Genomic DNA, 26,974 nt, shown 5'->3' on the forward strand with positions numbered 1-26,974 from the left:
GTGTGTGTGTGTGTGTGTGTGTGTGTGTGTGCAATGAACCAAGATATCTGTTTCCTCTTTGTATATTGTGCTCATTCTCCGTTTGGCAGCCTAGTAAATCAAACCACCTCTCTGCACTCCTTCTCTCTCACTCTTGGTTGTGTGTGTGTGCGTGTGTGTGTGTCTTTTGGCAGTCTTAGCTGGCACTCCACCACAAGGCCCATTTCTTCCTTGCACACACACTCACACTCACACAAAGACTGCTTGACAGTAAGGGCTACCCTGCTGTTCCTACTTTGTGTTTATTGATTGTCAGTGTCTTCCGCTGCAGAGAGGGCTTCTTTGGTAATATTGTGTGTGTGTGTGTGTGTGTGTGTGTGTGTGTGTGTGTGTGTGTGTGTGTGTGTGTGCTCAGGCACGCATTGGTCAGTTTTAAAGGCACATATTGACTGTGTTGTTTCCTCTCTTCCTCTCCATATTGTCTCTGACTTGTTGATCTCTAGTTTCCCTCTTTTTTAAAATATCATCCTCTCTCTCTATATTGACCCTCTGTTGCTTTCCTTTTTTAAATTTTATTTGGCGTGTGTGTGTGTGTGTGTGTGTGTGTGTGTGCTTGTGTGTGCTTTTAAGGAAAGCAGAGTAACACTGTGAACCTTAATGGCAGGAAACAGGCTTGGGCAAAACACAAAGGGAAAACTGTCAGCAGCCCCCCTCACTCACACTCACACACAAGTGCAGATGTTTGTAGACATTTAAACATACATGCAGATGTACACACACACACACACACACACGCCCATGCTTCCTATTCTTTTTTAAACCTTACTCTTAAATTAAGTGGGTTTAAAAAGGCTTAAAAATGTTGTATTACCTGCACACACTACTAGTTTCGGAGTGTATGTTTCTATGAAATGTGTGTTTTTGTGTGAATGTGTGTGTGGACAAACCTCTCATTAAATTCCCCCCTCTGTCTCTCTCTCCGTCGTCCCCTCTCTCTTTTTCCTTACCGCCCCTCGGTCTCCCTCCTCTGCTTTCTTTATTGTGGTTTCTTTTAATTGGAGTCTGAGGTGGTAATTACAGTGTGGGAGGGAGTCTGGGAAAGGGGGAGGAAGGAGGCGTGAGGGGGGTGAGGAAGAAGGAGGGAAGATGAGGAGGAAGAAACAGCAGGGTTGTGATGACAGAGCTGCAGAGGAGATGAGAGAGGGGAGACACATTTTTTAAGAGGAGTGGTTGTTGAGAACTGACCGAAAGATGTTTTCTCAAATGATCCTTGTGTACTTCTAACACACTAATGCTGTTGATACTGCTTCTTGCACTACATACAGTGCACAAGTGGAGGACAGTTTTTATTTTAGAAGGTGTGTAAGCTGATAAAGTGCCCTATTTTGCTCATTTTGCATGTTTTCTGAAAACTTTGGATATTCAAAAGGTCTATTCCAAAAGCTGCTGAGTTAGTGGGACCTCTTTTGCACTGCTGCATATTCTTTGTCTGTGAATTATGATGTATTTTGAATGTTTTACATTATTTAGATTGTATAATCTGAGTGTCTTCTGCCCAAATTCGAGGCCATCTGGACTGTTGAAACTGGCTGATGCACAGACAGGAAAGCACACAGTGGGTTCATCTCCTTGGGGCCTGTGTGTTTTGGAAATAAAGCACCAAAATCCTTGCATTTGACTTTCTTCATCTTACTTGATCCTTCTCTCAGGAGACACTGGCTTTAGCATTTTCCTGAATCTTCTAATCTTCCTGTTAGTTCATATTTTCCTTTGGTTCGTTCATGAGGAACTTTGATTCTAGCGGTGTTTGTGAATGTGTTTATCTTTGTGTGTGTCAAAGAGAAATGCTGAAGGCCTCGGTATTTTGCTTTCCTGGAGGGAGTAACCTGTGTTAAATGAGATACAGTAGCTGCCCCTCCTCTCTCTCGCTGTCTGGGACACACACACTCACACACATGCACACGACATTGTCGAAAGCCAGCCGTGTTGTAAGGATACATTAATGCTGATCCACATTATCATAATTGAGGTGTCTGCAGAGCCTGTATGTGTATTTTGTGCGTGTGTGTGCATCCAGGGGGAATACAGAAAGAGAGGGAGAGGGTCTTTAAAGCCAGACAGACACCATACTTTCATCTTTTAGCTCGACATTACAATGAAAGACAGGCTGCCTAAAATGTGTGGCTGTGTGTGTGCATGTGTGTGTGTGTGACACACATCACTAAGCAGGAAAAGCCTCCTAAAAGCATTATCACACTGATCTAGAAAGCATGTCGACATTACAAAGCACATAGACAGAGACGGTGGCATCACAGTAAGAACACATTAACCAAGCCGTACTGTGAATGGAGGAGAGTGCCGATCAAAGCTTAGGCAATTAGCAATCATTAAAAAAGTACTTGCTGGGTTCTCTGATTTAAAACAAATGGAATACATGTTAAAGTAAATATTTATTTAAAAAAGTGGGTTTTAAAACACTAAATCTATTGTGACATGGAAGTCACACACAATGTGAAACAATTCCATTGCAGGACACTGATCCAATTATGATTTAAGGTTATAAGTCCCCCGGTGTGACATCATGCTACAGAGTGTCCAGTCAGATGGCATCCTGACATCACAGCGTCTTGGGCGATCTCATCAGCTTAAGTGCTTTTACATAACGGCCCCCTCGTCCACATGGGACCGAAATGGAAATGAGATCCTGGCTGTCCAGATTAGATTAATATCATGCTGACTGATATATGTTACAAAGGCACGTGTACAAATGCATTCGGATGTGTATAGATGCATGCACATGGACATTGCTAACACAATTACAAGCATGTATATTAAAATAAATAAAACATTTCAGTGAAGGAAACTGAATTTAAGTTTCATATATTTTCATATTTCATCTTTTTTCACTATTTTCTGACATTTTAAAGGCAAAATAATAACCGATTATTTGTGAAAAACAATCACTTGATAAGTTGATAATGAAATGATTAGTTAGTTGCAGCCGTATTGTGAGTATATAAACCTGCTTTTTGAGCAAATGCCTACGACCATTTAAATTTAGATCATGGAGGCCTGCAGCCACTGAACTAATAGGTATTGAATGGACAGCAATCTGTTAATGGGGCTGTTTGTGTGTGGGTGTGTTTGTGTTGAGCCTGGCTATTGCACTAATAGGCCACTAAAAGAGAGGACTTAATGCATTAAAGACACTAAGAGGTGAAGTGAGCTTATCCCACCCAAACATATGGGTTAGGTCAAACTGTGCATGAGTGTGTGTGTGTGCTTAAGAGGGAATAAGCCTGTAGTTTGGAACCTAATGTGAATTACTTTGCAAATACTGTTAGCTTGTGTGTGTTTGTGTGTTCATACTGTGATGATATTATGTGCTTGGTAGGTGGCTACTTTAAGAATCACGGAAAGGCTGTGAATGCACTGCTTATTATTGCCTGAGCGCGTCCATGTGTGTCCTTATTCTTGTAAAAGCAACCAGGATGGTGTTGGCAGGATGTGCTGTGTGTTTATGAGCTGAGGAAGTGTGTGTGTGTGTGTGTGTGTGTGTGTGTGTGTGTGTGTGTGTGTGTGTGTGTGTGAGAATAGGAAGTCGGTCTTAGTCAGGTGACCTAGTTACACACATGTCAGAAAACACACAGCAGTAGGCAGAGCTGGTAGACTCACACAGTTATATTATTTGCCTCAAGTTTTCAGTGTTAATGAATCATTAACAGTATTAATGGCTTATTCGTGGAGCCAAGGGAGCTGCTATGTACCTACCTGTGCAAATAATCTCCCCAAATACACTATAATGAGCTACACGGTGTACTGTGCTGCGCTGTATAACAGGATTTAAACTGCAAAACAGCCCTGTAATTTTAACACTTCAGTCCTCTGTTTCAACAGGTAGAGTGAGTGATTTTAGTCAATGGAGGTCAGTCCTTGCATGGGAAAATGACATAGGTAATAAAAACTGAGCAAGACTGTGAAAAAAACTATATATTTTCACATCCTAGTATGCTGTTTTGTGTCAAAGGGCTACATTTGAATCCAAAAGTAAGAATTTGAAATATATATTTTCTTCACTTAAACCTTTATGTGGTTTTGTGTGAAACCTGTCATGAGGTTGCACTTTAATCATCCTTTCTCCCACAGTCTGCCTGCCAATACCAGGCACCAACACCCTGGGAAAAATTAGCATGTTTGCCTGCTTGCATGTCTTTCCCACCCTCTGCTTGCATTCATACAGTATATTCCCGTGTGTGCATTCCAGCATATGGGTGTCTGTTTGTAGCATCAACTGACTCCAACCCTGCCCATGAGTCACTCTCTTTTTACACTAACACACTCACAAAATTCACACATGTATTCTGTCAGCGGTGATGACAGTTGAAGGTGAAGAGCAGGTCATACAAAGTGCTACACTCATTTAGTTTTAAAGGCACAGTTCCATTAATAACCCCTATAAATGTCATTTACAAGACTATTTATAGTGGAAAGAGTTAAAGAGGAGAGGCTAACAGGCCAACTGAAGGTTGACCAAGGATGTAATTGACAAATTAGCAGTTCAGCTACTGCATATTATACACTGGTAGTGAGAGAGTTATTTGTTTAAACTGCAAGTCATTTAAAATCTTAAGTATAATAAAAGCAAGCCAAGCCTTAAGTCCTTCTGAAGTTGTGTAAGGACAGTAATTGAGGTTAGTTTTTGTCCTGGGACAGTAAAATTAAGTTTGCCCTTCTTAAAATATTAAGAAGGTTGGTTGAAGTTTGGTTCCTGACTGTGCAGTTTTGTGTACTGGTTCTGTTCTTTATTATATGTACTCCACGTCACGTTGAACACCACAGGTTTGTTTAGTTTAGTCAGCTTGACTGCTTTGCATAATGGATGTTTAGTGCGTTTGCATGCCATCATTGTTTTAGCTCAAACTGAGAAGCTCCACAGAGATAAAGGGGAACACTCTGAGCGACAGTGAAAGAGAACAGTCATTGCTAAATATAATTTAGTGTCAGGTACAATTTATTGCTTTGAATTTGAAGCTCCAGTTGAGGTTATTTATACAGCCAAAATCTGTATGTTTGTGGTGAATAATGGGATTGAAAATGATCATAATAATTTGCAGAGCATCTAAAGTCATGTGCCAAACAAAATCCCACACTGCACATAATTCACTGGCACAAGTCTGTGACTTTTCTTGCAAAGACATGTGTTGGTTAGTTGTTGCTGAATAAGGCTTAGTGGCGAGGTGGCTCCTGATTCACCCTTGCCTCTGAGCAATTTTTGTCTCTTTCCCTTTCTGCCTCATTGCTGTTCCAGACAGATGCTTTGTACCTGTGGTGCAGAAAATTCTGGAGGTTATTTGAAAATTTTAGGTGGAAGTTTAAAACAATTCTCCACTAGTCTCATTTTATTGTTGATTTCAGAAGCGGAAAGTACAAATATGGAAGAAAAAAGTACAACTTTCTGTGTAACAGCTCTGTTTTGAACAGACAGCAAGTTCAGCTGCAGTTTAACAGCATTAAAGATTCACTTTATTTTCTAACATTGTTGAGAATTTGGATTGGGCTTCCATCCATGCTGCAAAGACATGGGTAAAAACAGCGACAGGAAACAAGAAACATATCTAAGAATATCATAATGATAAAACATACTCTGTTGCTAAATAAATAAAGACCTATAAAAAGCTCTTTGACTGGAAAACAGTCAGCTGGAGCAACTCACCCATGCAGGTGACCAAAACCAACAGAATTTAGCCTTTAAACTAAAGCTACAGATGTCAGCTGTAAGAGGTTGTAAACTAAAGCTTGAAAGCAATGCAAAGTGAAACGTAGTTAGCAGAGACAGAGCCGAGGGACAGAAAGAGAGAAAGCTAATGGACTTGTCAATTATTCACTCCTAACCTTTTTACCGCCTGTTATTTTAGTGGATTGCTTTAGACAAGTTTGAATTGCATGTGTGGAGTATGTATTTGTGTCTTCAAAAGAGCTGTATGATGAGCAATTGCATGCTGCTGGGTTCTGATGTAGTGTGTGAATAGTCCTTATGAAGGATACATGAATGAGCCATAGTAAGCCCACACTACGGACTTAACTTCAACCCTTATGAGGTGTGTTTGTGTTCATGAACGAGCTGTGATGTTTTAAACTGTACACAGTTTTTAGTGTGTTCACGTGTTTTTTTTCAGTGTCTTTGTGACTTTGCTTATCTGTATGTGTGTTAGCTGATTTCTTGTCAGCAGGCCAACCCGGCCATTGTGAGGCAGTCAGTGCTGTTACATTGGCCCCACAGCTATCAAGCACTGATAAAGATGTCAAATAACATGCACTGCTAATGTTATGAAAATAACTTGGTAGACTGAAGGGGAAGTTGGCCGGGCCAAGTTTTATTTTCAACAGGCTCAACAGAAACTCATTTCATTAAGTCAAGTATATTTATACGTACTGAAAGTATTCCACTGATAGTACTGATCTTTAAAAGTGCATGTTACAGTTTACAGTAGAGCCTGTCTGACACTAGATTTTTGGGGCCGATGCTGATATTGTGGAGTAAAAAACTCAGAACAATCTGAATTGCCGAGTGTGTGCCATCAAGTCTCATTATATTCCAGAGGACGCAGACATCTCTATGGCTGATATGTCCAACACTCAGCAACTCACACCAAAAAAATAAATAGCACTACAGGTAAGAGGAAACGTGTGTATTCTTGATTTTGGGGTGAACTGTCCCTTTAAATGCTAATTTACATTATATTATAGTTCTCTACCATTTGTACATACACACATGTACAAAAGCTGATCAGCAGGTTAAGATGCAGCTAAAAGCCATTGCACAGACAAAGCTTTCCTTGTTAGGTCAAGCGCACACACACACACACACACACACACACACACACACACACACAGATTTGCCAGGAGTGAGCTAAGGGTCATTAATCTTGCTTTGCTTAGAGCAATTTCCCCAAATTCAAACTCACATACACACACTGAGCACTCACATGAATACACACTCGTATGCACATGCACACATGGACACGCACAACACCCGGCAGGCACAAGAAATAAACCTTTTTCTCTGTTTTAAAGAGTCTTTTAAAGTCCCTCCATTTTGTTTTTCACTTGTAAATGAACACCGTCTCTCCGTTTCATTTCTTTTTTTTTCTGGAGGGATGATCTGTGAAGCTCCTCTCTCCAGGTGTGTTCCCACATACAGGTGTAACCACGTGCGTGTGCGTGTGTGTTGTAATGCATACATAAATAGAGCTAGACAGGGTGGTGCAGCTCCATTGGAATTCCACTGGTTTTGTTTTGCACCAGTCACTTTTCAGTGTGCATCAGTATTTGTTCATCTGTGTGTTTGTGCGTTATGCAAGTGTGTTCGACACAAACCCAGAAAAACAAATCAGACCTGCCAGATGATTGTTTGGGTGGTGAACAGGGATTTTATGCTGTGGAGCCGCTGCAGTGAACAAGAGGATTTGAATCCTTTTAGTGCTTATGAAGGCAGGGGGTACAGAAGATTAAAATAGTTGTTTCCCTCTTACTGCAGAACAGATGCTGTTCTTTTACCCACACACCATTGTTTGTTTGTTTGTTTGTTGTGTTCTTTACTTTTTAAGGCTCTTCATAAGAGCCTGATCAGCACATTGGAATGGCTGATATTATTTGCTGATTTTTAGCTTATCATTGTATCAGCATATAAACGTTGGCCAGCAGACGGTCAATTACTCAAAGGGCAACTAAGGTATTTTTTACCCTGGACCCTATTTTCTTGTGTTTTGTGTGAATAATGGAGACAACAATTTTGAAATTGGTCCAGTATTAAGCGAGGGCGCTGAAGACAGCAGGTGTAATAGGCTGCGTGTAATGTTCACAGGCAATTGTGCACCATTAATTTGGATCCACTGAAGAGGCTTGTTTTTGACACCAGCAGGCTCAGATTATTATTCTAAGTGTCTGACAACATTATGGAAATCAACTCTACAGAGACAGACCTTTTTGTTAAAGAGTAAGATCCTTTTTATTTAACCAAACAAAGCCTTAAAATCACTGTCACCAAATCCACCAGACTCCATTTAAATAAAAAGTGGTTTCACCATCGTAAAACACACTTCATTCAGAGTCGACAGACACAAAATAAAACTCACAAAAGCCATTTTGGTTGGTCTTTCCACTGTTCCAACAATCATCAAATCGTGTCTGGATGAAATAAATCACCCAGTTAGGTGTGAAAATGTGCTGGCTCTATACATGTTAAACTCACTGTTTCTTAAATGGAGTCTGGTGGGTTTGGCAATGGCGAGTTTGGGTCTTTTTTGATGAAACAAAAGGATCTTATTCTTTGACAAAAAGGTATCTCTGTAGTGATCCTTTCAGTGGCAAAATTAGCACTGTTAGTGGACTTAATAGACATTTTAAAGATGCCCGAGTGAGACCTGTAATGCGTCCTTGCTCAATACTACTAGTCTCTGACCAACAGAAACATGGGAAAATGGGGTCCAGGTTGAAAAATACAAACGTTACCATTTAAGTAAATAGAAAAGACTCCATTACAGGTAAAAGTTCTGCATTCAAGTATAATCAACCAAATGTTCTTACATTACCAAAAGTAAGAGTACTTATTATTCAGAATGGCCCCTGTCTGTGTTATATTTTATATTGTTATTAATGTATTAATATGTAGTTAGCACTTTAATTTTGTTGTTGGTACAGGTGGAGCAAAATTTAATTACTTCTTATATTGTTGGGTATTTAAATCTGTAATAATTTTAGACTAGTTAAAGCTGTCAAATAAATTTACTGCAGTAATTATACTTTAGTTTGTTTTGATGTATTGGCTCCAAAAATGATCAGTCTCAATATGGCTGTACTCTTTATTACCTTGGAATACAGCAGGAGATACAGAGAGTCATAATAGAAGAATTTCACAGAGAATATGTCAGTCAGGTGTGAAGATGGTGCCATGAGAAGGATGAGGTGAGGTGTTTCCAGGATTAGAGGATGAGAGTGGATACCAGGGAGATCCTGCGAAAAGCTGGAAAGAAAATGAGAGAAGGAAAAGTCTTTTGTCTTGTGTCCATATATGGGGTGAGAGTGAGAGGAAAAAGTAGAAGGAGAGAGAAAGAGTAAGGGTACGAGGACATTTTCTCATCACTGGGAGAAAATGAAAGTGGAGGGTAAATGAGGAGAAAGATGGGAAACAAGGACAGGACATCAAGACGGGCTGTCACGTCCTGTAGATCGACGGTGGCCCGAGAGGAGAAGAGATGAGAAGAGGAGTTTTTTCCATCTCTTTCTGTCTCACCCTGTCCCTCCATCTCGCTCTCTTGCTGTGTGACCTGCTCAGTCTCTCCCTTTGGGTTTAATCAAGCAAACAGTTGGTTCAACCCGTTCCGGGGGGGATTTATCGTCAGCAGGCATTAATCTGTGTGACAGGGGCTTATTAGATGAAGGCGACCACCCCTGCTGGCTTACACAGTGGATGGAGCCTGCACTGACAGAGAGAGGTGGCTGAGGGGAAAGTCACACTGTAGGGAGGGCAAAAGAAAGAGAGATGGGGATTTTTAACTTTAAGAAACTACCTATTTCCTTAGAGGAAGAAGAAAGTGACATGAAGGGGGGCATTCATCTTTATTTACTTTGACAGCAGAAGGTCAACATCAATTAATATCATCACAGTGCACTGCTCTGTGTGTGTGTGTGTGAGGGAGACATGCACTAGTACACGTTCTGTGTATGTATTTAAAGTACGTGCACATTTTGTTGTGTGTGTGTGTGTGTGTGTGTGTGTGTTTCTGCTCCGTGCCCTGACACACACTGTCCTCACACATGAATGCCTGATCTTTAGTGCTGATTACGTAATGACACAGCAGCTCTGCAGAGTTTTTGTTCCAGCACAGAGTCTCCTCGGGCTAAGGGAGGATGTAATGAGACTCATCCTTTCAATACTTTATAGAGTCCTGGCTGCAGCTTCTCTCTTCTTTTTTTTTTCTTACCCGGCTGCAGTTGAGTGAGTTCCTTTCGCAAATCTGGAGTTATGGGTTGTAGTTTTGCTGCAGAAGGAAGCTCAAGGGAACGTAAATCACCTGTGTTGTGATGCTGCACTGTGCTGACTCACACGTCTTTGTGCAAACGAAGCAGTACACACATCGGGTCGACCGGAGGGGGAACACAGTGATCTGTGGCACCATAGTGACAGCATGGAAACAGTGTAATGAGCCGTGCGTCATGCTGGTCAATATCCTGCTTTCCTGCTCTGCAGCATGCATGATTTCAACAAATTCACACACATATGTTTGAATTAATTTACAGCAGTCGTTATTTGACAGTTTAAATATTTACTTTCATCAAGTGAACAGGTGACAGTTTAGTGTGATCTCAGAAACGGATGGATGCAACATTCACAGGAACAGGAGGGACTTTTCCCCTCACTTTTCAGAATCCTCTGCTGTACCCTGCTTTTATGTAGTTTCAATTTTATTTACCAAAAGGGAGAGATGCTCAGACAGAGTTGATAAAAATGCTGATGTTCTCATCTGTATGGCTTCTATCCTATCTGTTGTGTCTGTGAGCAGTGCGCTGACAGCAGTTAGATTCACAAGCAGCAGGGAGACCTTCGTGAACTTTTGTGCCTGTAAATCAAACGTTTTATTAAATGATTTCTTTCTGTAACAACACAGAGGAGGATGTCATCGTATTTCCTGCCCTGAGTAATGTCTACAGGCTTTCTCTCAGGCTGTTTACAACCCCAATAAGCTCCAATAGTCTAAAGATATGTCCCAAATCCATTACTAATTCTAAGCAGGCTCTGAGTGTGTGGTGTGTATACACAGGAAAACGACTATAGAAAGTATACTCAGCAGTTACAGTATATGCATGCTAAAAAACTTGATTTTTGAGTGTGCTGACAAGGATTCTCCCACAGTGCAATGCACAAAGGAAATGGAGGAGCCTCTCACAGCTAGAAATTTTCATTTTTGGAAGTATCACATCACTTCCTTTTCTTATAAATAATGATAATAAAACAATCATTTAATCAAATTGTTCATTTCAGGCAATGATATAATATTCTTCTAACATAAACTAGAATTGCATGTCAATGAGGGATTAGACAATGAAGTACAGTGGTGCAAATATATGTGTTATAAAGTATCAGTGGCACTAAATGTGGTTTTAAGTAGGGTGCATGCATATTATAGAGAGCACAATAACCACTTTCATCACAGTGTTTTTATTTATTGTATGTATATTAACACCCTTGACAACATTATTAATTGAACAAACCTGTAACTTGGCACAGCCTGTCTTCAACCACCAATGCAAACAAAGCGGCAAACAATTACATTAATCAAATTTATGGGAAATAAATCACAGATCTCACACTCTTGCTGAACGTGAAAGTGTAAGCAGAGTTTATGAGGGTGATGCACTTAAAAAGGAGGTCAAATCCAACTGCAGAATGTCTGTTAGTCACCAGGCAGTTGGAAGGAAACACATGGAGGATGTTGCCACTGTAAAAGTTGCATTCCAGGAAAGGACTCAGGCTAACGCAATTAGCTACCATACACTACAGTAGGTCTGTTCCACCACAACCATAAACGGCCTGTCTCCTCCTTTCTCTCGCTTCCTTATCTTGTTTCTTGGCACTGCAACAAGCTGGCAGGTTGTGGCTGATGATTGACCCCCCTACCCCCACCCCTCCAGCTGACCCAATTTTAGTGTTTTACAGCATGGAGACACTCGCACACAGTTGTAGAGCAGGTCCTGCAGGTGTGTGTGATTGGCAGGAATGAGTGAGGGGGAGGATAGTACCTGGGGATACTCCATAACAGCCTGAAGGCAAGTGTACAGTATGTATGTATGGGGGTGTGTCTCTTGTAGTGAACGCCATGTGGTAACACTAAATCTTCTCTTTGTCTTGTGTGTGTATGTGTCTTACTTAGCGTTTTTGCAGATAATCAGGGATTTTGTAATTTTACTGATAAAAACCAACTTAAAACTTGGTCAGAAAGTAAAAATCTGGGTGAGAATGTGATTATAAAAACTGAATTTGCAACCATTTTGACTTTCTTTTTTACTGTAGTGAGACTCTGGTGCATAATCAACAGTTCATTTGTGTTTCCACCCAATTTTTCTCTTTTCCTTTCTTTTCTCCTTATTACTAGAAGCTGTACTCGTCCCAAGAGGGCCTAATTTAGTCTTGTAAACTATAGTGGTCAGCATCTTCTTGCAACAGGAAACACAACAGTGCATTGGGACACTGAACTGGTTGAACCATTGTGCTTCTAAAAAAAAAAAAACAGGGCATTGTCCTGTCAAAATCTGTAAAATCAAAAACCATTGAAGCTTAATGAATTTCATTTGTGTATTTGAGTGCGTGACCTTGCACACATTGACACTCCTGCACTATTATTAAATTTCTCAGAAGAGCCAGGTCACATGGGTTACAAGGGCAGCGCTAAAGAGCAGCCAAACTTGTTTCTTCATCTTAACCTGAGACGATCAATTTACAGGATGTCCATAGGCTGTTTCCTCTAAATTTGTTGGTAATGATATCTTAAAAAGAAACGAAAATTTCTTAAACCGTGCCAATTTTTATGTCGCAATTTTTGGTACCAAAGCGCTCTTTGCTGTGATTTCTTTGGATCTCACTCTCTCAGTCAGACAATGCTTGTGGGTTAGTGTTTTTGTTCTGGGACGTTTTCACAGATGTGGTTAATAAACGGAACCAAAACCTTAAACTTCTGCTTTCTTATGCCACCTGTTCTTCAGATTTAGTTTACTTCCTTTTGCATGTGGAACTAATCCAAACCTTAACTTCTGAAGATCTTGGTGTGTTTGCTTGTTGGTATTTATGACTCTCCCTCACATCATGAACTGCAGAGTGGAGTTCATAAAGCATTGAAAACAAACGCACATTTACCTACACACAGCTTTTGCATATACCCATGTGAGCTTTTTCCGCACTACCCAAAACAGTGTGTGTGTGTTTATGCATATGTGTGTCTCCATTGTATTGGAGATGGGGTCAGGAAGGAAAGCCCCGCCTCTTTATTTCCCCTTGTCGCCTAGAGTGAAGATGACGTCACAGAGGAGCCCGAGCTGCGGGGCATCGTGGGAAATGACCTTTAGACCCCAGCACACGAAGATGCACGCAGGCGCATGCACAAATAGTTCACAGACAGTATGTGTGTGCGTGTGTGCGCGCACTGTGTGCATGCGAGAGTGTGACCTGAGAGAAGCAGAGAAAGAGAAGGAGAAATATGAAATCAGGTTAGGGGGTTGCACTTGTGGGACTCAGAGTCTCATCTCCAGACGCAGGAATATTTTACCCATGTCAGCAATTTGTCACTATGTCTGTGGGTGTGTGTGTGTTTTTGAGAGAGAAAAGGGGGGTGGGGAGATAGATAAATGGATTGAGGCAACCCCTCTGACATGATTAACGACCAGACACTCTGTGTTCAAGTGTTCGTTCTTGTGTGTGTGTGTGTTGCTTTGTTGATGCTACCCTCAATCTGTACGTGTCAGGGTTCCATTAACATTAATCGAAGCCCATGAAAATAAACTCTGCTCCTGTGCACAGTAAGCAACATGTAGTGTGCATCAATTGTAACTGTAGCATCTTAGTGTGTAGCCACATTTACATGATGAATGCACACTGAGCAGAAATGTGCATGAAAAGTAGTCTGTATTGTCTTCAACATTTGCAACCTCTGTTGATCATAAAGTAGTTGTTAGCCTGGTATAGGTTTGATATCAACATAGCTTTATAAAGACTATGTTCTTCTACATTTATTCACCACACACCTTATGTTCTACTTAACAAGAAAGAGTTAGGGGCTACGCCTTCAGACTTGTCATATTCTCTGTATTTTTGCTTATTCTCTGATCAGGCAGTTACTTTTTAAATCACATTTTTGCTCATTTTAGATTAGATTTTATTCTGTTTTGATGCAGGTGCAGACATTTCCTGTTGCCACTCCATCAGCTGTGTTACATTTGGGCTAAATTTATGTTAATTTTGCAAGTGTTGGTGGTGCTTTTTGTGGTTGGCGTTGGAAGGTGATCGCGTGTGGCTGAGTGCCACTTATCAGGATGATGAAATCAACTCACCAGTCTGTAAACTCTTCTCCTGCTGACTTCTGCTAGCTAGCCAGGGTGAGGTTTGAAATGTAATGAAAAAGGAAAACATAGAGAAGATGGGCAGCAGCGGAACTAGCATTCTGCTAGCCATTATACTGGCGTTGATTAAGAAAGTGGGCAACCCCCATGCTGCATCAGTTTCCAATGGGATATCAAGAATTGTAATATCCTTTGTTTCACCGAAACTTGACTAAATCCTGGGCAGCACAATTCACCCAGGTAACTCTTTTCCTTCATGCCGATGTGCCAGAGCAGATGACTCTGGCAAGAAATGTGGAGCAGGTGTGCTCTTTATGGTAAATAAGACTGGTGTGACAGTGAATGTGAGGTGCTGTCCTGTTCCTGCAATGAGCCACCACTATATACTGTGCGGAGGTGGACACCACCATCAGCATCACCGATGACATCAATGAATTCACTGAGTCTGTGGTGGATTTAGTTTGTAACACAAGATAAGCAACTGTACCTAAACTGAAGTTAAATCATTCCACAACCATAAATCATGGATTACCAGAACAATCTTGAAACACAGGCAGTTATAAAGCAGCAGCCTACAATATGCTCAAGTTGAAAGAGCTGACAGGATAACATTTCACTGGAGTTGTACCTTGTATGATCCCATGTGACAAGTAAATGATTGATATCTTGTGGGGTTGCCTGTGTTCATGCGTTGAGAAGTTAAACCTCAAACAATATGCAGCCCTCGCATGTGTACATTCCTGACTGAAACTGATGTAACCTGCCTCGTAAATTTTCCGATTACCTTGCAGATAGAACCAGGCCTTATTATTAGGGAGATGTTTTTCCTTCTCTTTCTCCATATTTACATGTGGTCCTCATAAATTCAGGATAATATTTATATAACTCAAATTGCGTCAGCACACAAGTCATGTCTGCCAGAATTCCCTTTAATCACGGACTTCTAATGCGAAATATCTGCAGTTTCTCTGATGGTAGTTTAACATCGTTTGGGGAAAACAGCAGGTGGAAAGACTGGAAATAATTAGTCAAGGAAACATTTAAATAGATAACTGACAGCAGCAGAGGCTAAGAAAGTGTATTTGGGGAGAAGCACTCTTTAAAACACGCTATTTTAAAATGCCGTATGCCATCAAAGAGCCAAGTATGCAGAGGAAGATATAAGCATATACTGTAGCTATCAGGTTGTATACGGGGTCTGAGTGTGGGGGAGGGAAATAGCTTATGGGTAATGCAGTCTTATGGGATACAGCATGCCTGCTCTAGAGGTGAAACGCACCATCCCTTTAACACATCCCTGTGTATGTGTGTGTGAATGCAGTATGTGTGTAGCTGTTTGCCTCTATCTTCCTCTCAACAACTGATATTTTCCAAATGCCAAACCTACATTATCTTGTGCCTGCAGGCAAATATAGGATTTATTTAGTCTAATGTACGTGTGTGTGTGTCACCTCAATATCTCACGTAGCAGAAAAGGCAAAAGCAGACACGTCCTAAAGGGCGTCGGAGACAAACAGCTAAGTGTCGGTGGTATTTCCCAGCTCTCACTGTCAGATTCTTGTCTCCAACTTACAAACATCTATCCAAGACTGGAGACAGAGCACGCAGAGTATGTGCAGTGAACACAAGGCAGTACATGAAGAAGCCCTTACTCTCTTCATCCCACAGTGGAGAGTATTGATTTCTGGTCAGGCGCTAATCAGAGAGGGAGAGAAAGATAATGTTTGTCTATTGATTGATGGAATTGCTGGGCTGTATACCTTTGCATTTTGAATGTGAATGACTTCAAGTTTCAGTTCCCTGTTTACTGAAATATACACTTGGCTGTTAGCAGCATCTGTTTTAGTCAGAATAGATGCAAATAACAACTGCAGACATGCAGTATGAAATGTAAAGCAGCACCATCTCACCTAAGCTCATGGTACACAAACACATCAATGTCAGCATTGATTTTTTTTTTGTCGCAGAAGTATTGTCCCCTTCCACTTCACCACCTGAAGTGGCTTTAGGGATCCTGGTTTCCTGTTCCTGGCTGGAGGCAATTTCAGGTTGACATCTAATCAAGTTGAGTGACAAGTGTTTTGAGCAGGAAGCTGACGAGGGTGTAAACTTCTCTGTTTGCAGAGTCAAGTTCAAGCTCAAACTGTACCTCCATGTTAGAGGCTGTTTTCCCCTGCAGGGAAGTTTGTAGCATAAACTTGATAATTATAGCACAAAAACAGCCCATGTAACTCTACCCACCATTGGTTTTCCGTTATCTGCGACCGTGAGAAGCTGGCGTGAAAACATTTTCAAAGTTTCACTCGTTTTCAAATTAATTAAAAAGAAAACATTTACCAACAGCCACTCATCATCTACTGAAGCTCCAGCAGGCCTGAGAGTTGCAGAGCCATGGCGGCTCGCTGGCTGAACTTCGTCTCACCCCTCATCCTGCCTCACTTTAAATGTTTTATATAAACAATCTGCCTCACCCTTTAACTCCCTCACTCCCCCTCTGTGTTAAAATGCTCTAACTGCCTTTAACATCAGAGACTTAAGTTCACGAAAACACCATGCGTCATGTTAAATGTTTTAGTGGAACTTAATGGTGTGTGCACGCAGAATGTGTGTGTTTACCCATATGTTTGGGATTCCTGCTGTGTGTATGTGTGTGTGTGTGTGCTCCAGCTCACTGACAGTGCAGTGAATCAGCACAAGGAGATTCAGCCATGTAGACATAATACACATCATTTATTTAGCACGAACTGTCCCTGTGTGTGTCTGTGTGAGTGTTTGGGATGTGAGGTGCCAAAGGGCCCACTAGCTCTCATCACTGTATTTAAATTGCATAGAATGTGTTTATGGCAATTGGTTCGAATGTCATCACTCGATTAAGATGGCGTGATTAGTGGTTATCAGCCTCAAATATATGGATTAGCAAGTGGGGGTGTAAATCACAAGTTTCATCACTATACAATATTATATTGACTTTATTGACAACGACACGATATGTGCTGCTATTACAAAGTCTGCCATGATACGGTTTTGATTCCATTTGGTTCTGGGGCCTGTGATCAATATGAGATGATATCAGTAAACGTCCTCATTGTCTTTTTCTTGGCCGCTTGCCATTGTCTGCCTGATGCTAGGCTGTGAGCACTGTTTGAATGTTTAGCAAGGAGGTATGCTTTGACAGAAATGGTGAATTTCAAAATAAAGGTGTATCTTGACGACGAGAATACACGTTGATGTTTTTTGCATCATCATATCAATCCAACCGTATTGAGAATACACATAATTTTTTTGGGTCACCATACTATTTTATATGTTACAGAATACTGTGGAAAGATTAATAGTTCCGCATTGTTTTTTTGGGACATACAGAATTAATTTGTGTTATTACATGCATTAATTATTACATTAAAATTAAAAGCACTATTACTTTATTTATGTATTTTCATGTATAACTTAAGTTGCTATTTTGTATATTCTTAGCGTTAAGTGAGAGTAAGAGTGACTATAGCTCCTACCTGACCTTGTTTTGTATCGGACAGGTGTTGTAACAGACTCGGGTTAACATGTGCTGCACTTAAGAGGGAAGCTGGATGTACGCTTTCTTGCCATATTTTGTTGTTAATTCATTACTGAACAAAAAATCTGTGTAAACCGTATTGTTACATCCCTATTAGTAGGATTCTGCTACATCGACTAATAGGTTCAGAACGCCGTTATCATCTATTCAATGGCTGTGTTTATTGTTGTGCATCAAGGTTGGAAGTCAGGTGATGTAACGTTAGTATAAAGAAGTAGAAATCCCGTGTATGGAGGAGGATGAGTCAAACAAACACAGAACTTTCACCCAGGAGACCAGTGTTCATAACCTGTGTGAAAACAGAAGTCAACGTTGAGCTATTTTACTGTTACTACGTAACATATTTCATGTGATATACGTCAAATACATTAATTATTTCAGTAAGAAATGTACTTATTTATGCCCAGCCATGATATTTTATAAATATAAGCACTTAGTATTGGCTCCTAAAGCTAATGAAAGTTTAAGTAAAACTGTTCATGATGCTAACAAGCATTTAATGGTTGTTCTCAACCTACTAGCAGGTGTAGCAGGATCCGACTAACCCATTTCTATGTGGAGGATAATGGCTAATAACACTGTGTGATGTGTGTTGTGTTGCTTTCTCACCTGTATAAAGTTACCTTCTTCAGGTGGTGATGGCTCAGCATAGGTACTCAACTGTTACATATCAGCATTTCCAGCTTTAAACATAGAGTGAAGGTTGACAGCTCGGTATCTAACGATAGCGATCATTCTGACGCACACACAAACACAAAGGCCTCCATGTCAGCATTGTTGATACACATCACTTTGCACCTGTCCCCTTTGCCTAATGCAGTATCTTTCCCATTTCTTCTTAAAAAATGACTTCACAAAACATTGAATTATCTATTTATGAAGATGAATATCACGTCTGAAGTCTATAGTACTGATGCAGGAGCCTTTGACCATGGCAGACAATGAATAAATAAAGCCTACTGTCGGAGATAGACCCACTTGAGGGCGTTCATCCCTTGTGACTCTGCAGTGATCTATTGTTTGTGACACATAATCACACATACATACACACACCCTGATCTCTTTTAACAAATGTTTTATGTATGCGTGACTGTGTGTGTGTGTGTGTGTCTGTGTGTGTAAGAGGTGTGGCTCTTAGGTCATTCAATTCAACAACAGGCTCAAGGTTGACAATGATTTGAAGTAGGAGATTCATAACTTGGCATTCACACAAACACACAGTCATTCTCATCAAATATTTGTTTTTCTTTTGGACATGAAAGTTTGTTTGTTTTGCTTTTTTTCTGCCTTTCTTTCTTGGATATCTCCTGGCTTATGACTTTTCTGTTCATTTATTTTTTGCTTTAGCTAAGAAATTACATGACAAGGTCTAAGTTTAATAACCTTTTGTGCTCATGATAATCCACTCAAAAATTAAATTTCAAAAGTGCATTGATGTCAAACCAAATTAGAGGCTGTGTTTCATTAATTTCCTGGAAAGCTGACATTTTGGAAATGTTTTCATCCAACACCACATTTTTCATCCAAGCTAAACAAGACATTAACTGGTTGCCATCCATCACCAAACAATTTGCATCCTGTCAGTCACCTACAACATCCATCATAGATGTGGTGGTTATTGATGATTGGTAATTATTTCCCCATATGAGTACTGGTCCTGGATTTGTGTGTTTTCGGTCAGCTTTTCCAGATAAATGAGACTTAAATAGATTGATGTCTGAACCAAAGAAGCAGAATGCTCCATCTGCTCTTTCAGTTTGGTCTCTTGATCCTGAGAGTTGCCTGCAGGACAGATAAAGCTATCAGCTCTGCAGACACACAGAGGACCTCAGCGGCCATTTCACAAGAGCAGAGCACTTAACCTGTCGACCTTCACTGCCATACATCACCTAAGACACACACACACTGAACCACTGCAGCCCTTCCTATAAAAGTGAAGAAAATGGCCCCAGTCTCACTGCACTGCTATATCTGTCCACCTTGCACTTTCCATCTCTCCCTCTGTCTCTCTCTCTGTCTCAGGTCAGTGAGTTCTTGCCTTATTTTTCCATTCAAAGAGAGAGAGAAGGATTGCTATCAACGCAATATAAGAGAACATTTTTATGGGTTCCAAACAGGTTTTCATCTTGGTCAATACGGACATGCAGAATCATAAAAAAGCCCATAAAAATTTTGATTAAATAGTAATCCTTTTTTCCTGCAAAATGCAACAAGACAAAAACATAATTCAAACAGTGTAGTTAAGAGTGTAAGAGGTGAGCAAGAACAATACAAAACCAGCAAGTCTGTCATTTTTATGTATAGGCTGTGGTGGGAGAGGGGGTCATCCTTCCCCAGGTCCTCAGTGAGCTAACTGAGATGCAAGTGGCATCTTCTATGGTAGCCTCAGCCACCAGTGTATGAGTTTGTATGTGTGAATGTGACATGTAGTGTGAAAGAACCTTAAGTAAATGGAAGACTAGAAATGTACTTTACAAATGCAAGTGCTTTTACCATGTACTTTAAAATGCAGGTTATCCCACACACTGTCAGTGCCAGAGAGCAGTGTAACATAATTGTAATTGGCCCAGGTGCAAATACTTTTTCTGGGCCCTCGCATTGGTCAAAACACAAGCGCACGCTCATGCGCACACACAGGAATACTCACCACAGGAGTTAGATTGGCATGAAATGACTTAGGCACTACTTGGGCTGACCAACCAGGGAGATTAAATACAAATTCCAATTTTCACAATTTGGCTGGAGGGTGTAGGCAGCCCTGGGTCTCACCTGTGTAACAGCAGCAACATAACATTTGCTGATCCGGCGGGGAGTCGCGGCAGTCTGGCATCAGACCCCTCCTGGGGTTTGCACAGGCTGAATTCGAGTGACTACAGCTACAAAGCAACAAAACAGCTACCTCTAATTTTGAACCGAAGGGTGACCCTCCCATCCTACGAACCAGCCTTTGATCAGCAGCACAGACAGCAGCAGAAGTGCCAAATTTATTAACGCTAATCAAACAGCTCACTTTTGACTCAAACCACCACAGTCTGATTTCTACAAGCGGCAAAAAGTCACCTTCCCACATGGGCCCCTGACAACTTCTGGGCCCCGGTGCACTGCATGCTGCACCAGTTGCTCTGTCTATATGTATGCCATTGGTACCAGATGCTTCAACTAAACAGAATGTGGAGGTCCAGACTTTTTAAACAGGAAAGTCTGCACATTAATTCAGCTGCTCCTGCTGTTTTTGCTTCTGGCAGCTGGCTAGTTAGCGTTAGCTACAGTACCTGGCTACATGCTGGGGACAGAATGAACAAAGCAGAATCTGTTCACTGGTGTCCAGTGGCCTTACCTCTCGTAATTAAAGATGATACATCATCAATAAAACACAACCAGAGCTCAGATCATCTTTTAAATACTTACATGCACAAAATAACAGAATAACTCAACAATATATGGTGTTACAGTTTTAGCCTCTTAATAGTCTTCATTGCAGGGATTCATTAGATTGCAATATTTTGTCAGATGCTCATATTAGTACCAAAAAGAGACGTTTTGGCTGAATCATAAGACTTTATTCAGCTGCAGATGGCTTTTTTTTTTTTTTTTTTTGCTTTTCACTACCTGGACTCTCTCTCTCTTCATCTCTCCATCTCCTCCATTTCCTGCCTGTCCCTCTCGCTTGCTCTGTCCCTCCTTTCACGCTCTATAGTACCTTTATTTATTCACATTCCCCCGTGCCTCTCCCTCTATTTCCTCTTTCCCTCTCTCTTTCTCCCCCCTGTGGAGGTCCTCTCATGTGATCCAGTCCTATGCTAAATAGCTTCAAAATCTGCGCGCACACTCGGAGGGAGAGAGGTAGTGAACTGTTAACAAATGCAATTTGAAGGAGCACCAAAACAAACTATGATCTAGCTGACCTTGATAAAGCAGCCAAGTAGTGAGGGAAAGAAGTATAGCGGCCAGAAAGAGAAGGAAAGAGCAGATGAAGCGCTGGATTTTAAATTTCCTCAAGGAAGCATCTTTCTCTCTCTCATTCTCGGTCTTTCCGCCTCTCTTTTTTGGAAACCTTCCATGTTTTCATCATGTTGTTTGGCGAGACCGGTTTCTGTGCAGCTGCAAGGTCATCATCCTCCCTCTACCACTACACACACACACACACACACACACAATGATACCGATTCCAGTGTTATCAGTTTCTGTGGTGCTAAGAGTGTGTGAAAGGATCAGACTGCATGGAGAGAGGGGTCACAGGTCAAAGAGGGTGCCATGTTTGTGTCAGTGTCTGGTGAGAACTACTCGAGTGGAACCTCTCAAAATAAATACACTGACAGCGTCACGGTGAGGTGTGTGTTTGTATGATTTTAGCCCTGACATGCACTAGTGAGTTTTTAGCTCAAACTTCATGGTTACAGGAAGAGGCAGGCATTTGGTAATGTGAGACGGAGAGACTTACAGACAGACACAGAGAGCATTTAGAGTCGCTTGTGTCTCTGTGACAATGCGTCCGTTGTTCTTTACATGGAACCAAACTGAAAAGAGAGTAGTGGAGAAACAGGGGAGGAGGCAGGCGCTGAGAGCATCTCTCCCCACTCAGGATGAGCCATTCTGGGATACAGAGTTTCAGCAGAGCCTGCTGGATCTATGGAGAGCACCAGCTATTGTTCTTGGAGCAAATCCAGGGAGAGGAAGAGAGAAAAGATTTACTTTTATTGCTTTTATGATAGATTGTTAATACACTGTTGAGAGTTATTTAATCTGCTTTTTATTCAAACTTTAACACTGACATAGGCACTTGTTCCAGTGGCAGGAATGAAGCATTTTGGCATACACACAGCTCCCCTCATAAATACACACGCATCCCCTCCAGGGTAGTCAGTGGCCAGTGGTTAAATGCTGGATGCTTTGATCTCTGGTCTCTGTCAGTGGCCAAACTCAGTTCAACACACTGGCTACTTTGTTCTGTTGTCGAGAATAGACCCAGCCCCAGACATCATGAACACAATGGGAGTTTTTGAGGAAGCGTGGAGATGTGTCGTTTCTCGACACATCCATCATCTTCTAAGGAGGGGTTTGTGCGATTTTTACTGCTCGGTATTTCGAGGAATTATTGAATTTCGCACTTACTAATTCAAAGTAGAGGGCTCTCTCTTCTCTCTCACAAGGCTTAAGTCGATGAGGGTGTTGTTCATTTCCCAAGCGATGTGTTTCCAAGCATCTTTCAAGTCCTGGTTCCTCATTAGAATTACTGACTTAGTCTGACTTTCATCAAGGAGACTAAAGTTTTGTCCTGCGAATGACTTTTGTGTTTTAATTGTTCTTTCCCTTACATTAACCAAGTGTTTTAGTTATCTAACCTTTGCTGTGCGTGGATATTATAGAATGCAAGAACCTAAATAACGCTGAACTATCCAAAGTTTATCAACATTCTTGTGTGTTCATAGGTTTCTAAGACAACATGTGTTGGAAATGTTGGAAACCAATGTGGTCCATGGAAGCAGACATTCATGAGAAGGTTTAGCAGTGTGTTTGTGTGATTAGGGGGTTAGGTTGTGGTATCTAGGATGTGGGGTCACCTGGTATGTGACTGTATGTTTCTGCGGCTGTCTTGGTGGCCTCTCCAGCTGGCTTTCTGGATGGAAGATATATTTTTTTTTTACCAGATGGGAGGTAGACCACTAGGGTTTCTTCTAATGTTAATGAGACATGTGCAAGACTGATGTGTGCCACTGAATTTAAAATGTTACACATAGTCTTTCCATTCCTCTCTCGCTGTATGCTGAAATGCTAGACTCAGCTGTCACACAGTTTTTGACATTAGTCACAAGTGTCGTGATGTTGAAACAACGCTTGCCACTTGCTTTCGACACCTCCACACCCCACTCCTTTCCTCTCTGTCTCCTTTTCTTTGCTTTTTGTCTGGGAAACAATCAAATCACCATTAATGACCTGACCTTTAACCTCTGATTCTTGCTTCAGGGCATAAATGATGACATGGTAAGGAGGACAGAAATAGAGAGAGGGGAGTGGAGGAGGCTCAGAGTTGGGAGTGGGAAGAGAGGTCAGAGATAGAGAATGGGAGACAATCATGAATAGTTGTGTTGCAAGAAATGCAAAAGCTGTTGAACTCATTTGTCAACAAAATCAGTGTCCCAAATCCCTCTCTTTTTCTCCTCTTCTCAGCCACCCAGGCCAGCAGGCAGCTAATTGATGTATCTATTATAGATTAGCTCAGTCTTTCCCTATTAGCCTCTATTAGGATCAGCTCCACAAATGGACAAGCTGCTAGCTTGGTGCTTGTTTCCATTCACTCTCTCTGTTTTTTTGGACTGAGAATGTGAGAAAAACCTGTGTGTGTGTGACAGGATGAGTGTTAAAACACACAAGAAGCCTTGTACTGGGCCACCGTGTAGGTGTAACGGTGTCAGCAATGGACAGGAAATTGGTTCTGTTAAATATTAAACCGTTGTGACCACATTTAAGGCCAGTCATGGGATTTTTTTCTTGTGACACACACACAGTCACACTCAGCCCTTCCTAGTCATCAGTTAACTTATTGTGTGTCAAAACCCCTTAACGGTGTTATCAAAATGAGACTTCCTTGTCATCTGTTACGTCTTTCTGGGCTTTATCACACTCTGTGGTGATGCTGTGTGGGGAAGTTTCTGTTAAAGACCTTCCTCGGAACCTTTTTGGTTTTTCTGTGTTAAAACCAACATGACTGATGTCTGAGGGAGATACTTTTTGGTTTTTCGGAGTATTGGTCAGCCTCTTGATTATGACGTCAATTCTGAAAATGTGCCATTTGGTTGATTTTTTCAACATTAAAGTGGTAACATTAAATGTATTAGATGCTGACGTAATCAAAGCTCTCTGCGGCTTTGATCTGGTGTTTGCAGCATGTTTTTAAAGTAAGTAAAAGCTAAACTGAACCGTGTGTGTGCATATGGGTTTAGATCCTATTGATCTTCAAGCTTGAACAGCATGTAAACTCTGACCTTTGGCTCGCGACCCGAGGGGTCATCAGTGACAGGCATGTGACACTGACCAGCTGTTGCTTCGGGGCTTGCATGTGGTATCAGCCCTTTGTGTGTGTGTGTGTGTGTGTGTGTGTGTGCCACCACATGCAGATGTTAGCTAGAACTGTGTGGTTTTTGCAGCTATAATGAGAAATGTGTGGGGTCTCTTCGTGGTTGTGTGTGAAACGGATAAAGATGTGCAGTTAAGGCAAAAAGAACGGCAGAAGAAATGAAAGCTGCTGCATGGATTTTCCAATCACACAGAGGATATAGTGCACTTTGTACTGGTTGGTTACATGTGCACACACACAGACATGCACATTGCACACACATGTAGTTGCAATGAACCAGCTCGTATCAACGTGCATTTGTGTGAGTGTGTACGTGTGTTTGTATCTCTCTGTGCCACAATGTGTACTGGTCTGAATCTAATAGCGAGCACAAACTGAAACCCACAATTTAGAGCAGCCACCCGCCAAACACATCAGGTGAAAAACATCTGTGTGTGTGTGCATGGATGCATGTCTGTGTGTGTGTGTGCTTGAGGGTCCCTGTGGTGTTGGCACAAGTGAGTTAATCTCATGCCATTTGGTTTTTGCCCGGATACCTCTCTCTCATGCTGTTTGCCCGTTTAACTCTCTGTTTCTTTCCCCTTTTTGCTCAGCCTCCTGTTGTTAATGCTGCACCCAGGGGGAAACATCTGTAGCAGCAGTATTGCAAGTGAACACAGAACAGAAGCTGTGTGGTCATTCAATCAGAAGGGATACAATATTTTTTCCTAAATTCCCTGGGGAAGTGAGTTTGATGTTGTGCACATCTTTTAAAGCTTTCAGCACTTTGAACACTACCTGCATGATTGATCCCTGCAGAGAAATTCTGTCCTTTATTTATCCCTCCACAGGGAGGTCAAAGGTCAGGCTAAGCTACAGAAAAGCAGCCCTAGAGCTGAAAGAGATACAGTGTCTTACACTCCAGCACATGGATGCTGCTGACAATTAGGGATATGTGTGATTAGTTACTGAGACGATTAAATGCTACCAGAATTACTAGTGGGTTAAACTTATTATTAAGATGCTTATTATTAGGATCAGCATGCAATCCCTCCCTCTCTCTCTCTCTCTCTCTCTCTCTCTCTCTCTCTTATACCCATACACACACACAAACAAACACGTGCACTCTCAGATTCAATGGATGGAATTGCGCGCATGTCATCCATGGACGTTCCATGCGCGTAGGTTGTCCGAGCCTCACACACGCTTGCACTGGCTGGATGTTTTGTTATGCTGAGTGAGAGAGGTGCTTTTGGGCGCATGGGAGTTCCCGGCAAGCCAGGATGTTATGTTTGTGTGTCAATTTGCACACTCATGCATGAGAGCTACGGCATTAGTGTGTGTTTTTGAAGAAAGATGAGTCAGGACGTCAGATACGAAATAAATGCTATTTGTAACTTTTATGTAGTGAATTGTTGTTAATGTGCAGTGTTCATAGTGAACAATGATTTCAAATTGCTCGTATAATGTATGCAGTATTTTTTGGACAATATTGAACTGTATAGATTCAGTTGTGCCCAATTTGACTGTTTTCTATGGTTGTAAATCAAAAGTTTTATCACAATACAATATTATATCAATTCTTTTTGACAATGATACGATATTTGCTTACATCGCAGTCTGTCCAGGTGCAATTTTGATCAATTAAATTAAGGGGCCTGCTTACCATTATCTGCCTGGTGCTGGGCCACTTGCAAAGTTTGAATGTTTCAGAAGGAGGCGAGCTTGGATGGAAATGGTGACACAGGCGTGCCATGAGAATTTTAAAATAAGGGCGTATCCTAAAGGAGGGCAATATGAATTGATGCTATCACCCTCATAATATTGGTTCTCTGATCACTGAATCAATATATCAATCCAGATCGATGTATCGTTACACCTCTACTATTATCTGATTGTTAAATTTCTTTAAGACTAGTCGACTAGTCTAAGTTTAAATTTCCATTTTAATGCCAGGGAAATTCATTGTTAGGCACATCCCTGCCAATAATGACCTCATCCAGCTGAATTATATTATTACTAACCATGTGGACACACTGTCATCACCAGAGCACAGGAAATATACAGAAATAAATTTGTGGGAACTAATGCAAAGTATTATGTATTGTATCACTCATTCAAGTGTTGTATACAGAGTTGTAGGTGGAAGAGAAACTATTATACTTCCCTGTGGCTCAAAAGTGTTAGGTAAGATGAATCAGAGAGGTCACAAGATGATTAATGGAATCAGAGTGAAACAAATATACGTTTCTGTTCTTTAT

At 41.2% G+C, this 26,974-nt stretch overlaps 1 protein-coding gene across 3 annotated transcripts in view; it reads left to right on the forward strand.

Annotated features, from left to right (window-relative positions):
* Positions 1-26,974, forward strand: part of sema4f (sema domain, immunoglobulin domain (Ig), transmembrane domain (TM) and short cytoplasmic domain, (semaphorin) 4F) — a 119,316-nt gene that overhangs the window by 68,228 nt on the left and 24,114 nt on the right. Inside the window, exon 1 of one of the 3 annotated variants that reach the window (XM_050067282.1) lies at positions 24,536-24,555. The exons of the other annotated variants lie outside the window; for them this stretch is intronic. The gene's annotated coding sequence lies outside the window, so the exon portion shown is untranslated. Of the gene's footprint in view, positions 1-24,535; positions 24,556-26,974 lie in introns of those variants that run through there. 3 annotated transcript variants of the gene reach the window in all.

This window comes from Epinephelus moara, chromosome 17 (assembly GCF_006386435.1).
Source record: "Epinephelus moara isolate mb chromosome 17, YSFRI_EMoa_1.0, whole genome shotgun sequence".
Lineage (NCBI taxonomy): Eukaryota > Metazoa > Chordata > Actinopteri > Perciformes > Serranidae > Epinephelus > Epinephelus moara.